Source organism: Phyllobates terribilis, unplaced genomic scaffold (assembly GCF_046119375.1).
Source record: "Phyllobates terribilis strain yellow unplaced genomic scaffold, ASM4611937v1 Scaffold_2348__1_contigs__length_138815, whole genome shotgun sequence".
Lineage (NCBI taxonomy): Eukaryota > Metazoa > Chordata > Amphibia > Anura > Dendrobatidae > Phyllobates > Phyllobates terribilis.
In genome coordinates, this window is record NW_027365106.1 from 1,284 (window position 1) to 2,478 (window position 1,195).

Genomic DNA, 1,195 nt, shown 5'->3' on the forward strand with positions numbered 1-1,195 from the left:
TTTTAAACTCACCTGAGCTAACAGGTATGTGCGCTGGTTACTCTGCTGCGCTTAAAATTTCTTTTTTGGTTTGCTACAATGCCTTTTCTGAAACGTTGTCTCCTTCTGCTGGAACACTGACTTCTTTCATTTAATGCCTGCAGACTATAAAAGAGAACCCAACCCAAAAAGTTTGGTTGATTAGTCTGTGGCATTCTGTTAAACTGTTGCTTATGGCGGTCTCTGTGAGCTTCTCAGCGACATTCAGCCAGCCAGGTATCCTGCCTGCAGTAGATGGAATGTGGCAATGGAACGCTGGCTGCGCGTGTCATAATAGGCTCTGAGCCTTTATATACCTGTGCACAGCAGCAGCCACCTTCAGTCTGCTGCTGGACAGCCAGCAGCAGCAGCAGGAGAGGTATGTAATCAGGAGCCCTCCTGCTAAGGGTAGACAGCTGCTCGTTCCACCCCACCCCCCGCCTTAATTGGTTCTCCTCCCTTCCAACGGTGTTGAGGCGGGTGGGAACAGCAGGGGGTGAAGGTGCTGTGTTTAAAGAGGTGGAGTTATGCAGATCTAAAACGCGTGGATTGCAGCAGCAGCAAGCCGAAAAGTGCAGGCATGTAAGGGATCTAGAGGTTGACAACATGTCTTCTTAACGGGAGTCCAGGAGCTCATCTCCACAAATGGACTTTTTAGGATCCTTGGGTGGCTCCGTAGTTTGAAACCAATTCTGGTTATCGCTTCTCGGCCTTTTGGCTAAGATCAAGTGTAGTATCTGTTCTTTTAAGAACACAAGAGCTACGATCTACACTTGACGAGAGCGATCGAACTCAGAAGGAGAAGAGCTTCGGAGCCCAGCTGACATCGGAGAAGGAAGGCGGATATCGGTGGGAGGAAGAAGCTCTAAAGAATCCAGAAGAAGACGAAGACTCGTAGAAGAATTGGGCTGTCCTGTGGAATCTTCGAGGAAGAAAATCATCGAGACAAAGACCTTTCGGGGAATTTGTCCAGAACACGACGGGAGAAGAATCTGCATAGCTCCACCCATTCCGGGAAGAGTTCCAGATCCAGCTCCAAGAAGTAACTGCAGGAGGAAAGCCATGGCAAGCGCTGCGAGGAAGGCCGAAAAGAAGAGCCTGGAGCCGGGGACAGCCAGGAGGGCCCAGCCAGGAGCCGATTCTGACCCCAAGGACTCTGCCTCCACGAATGGCCAGC

The 1,195-nt window shown here is 50.6% G+C and overlaps 1 pseudogene; it reads left to right on the plus strand.

Annotated features, from left to right (window-relative positions):
- Positions 1-716: 716 nt before the first annotated feature.
- On the plus strand, positions 717-814 carry LOC141246168 (U2 spliceosomal RNA; annotated as a pseudogene).
- The last annotated feature ends 381 nt before the right edge of the window (positions 815-1,195 follow it).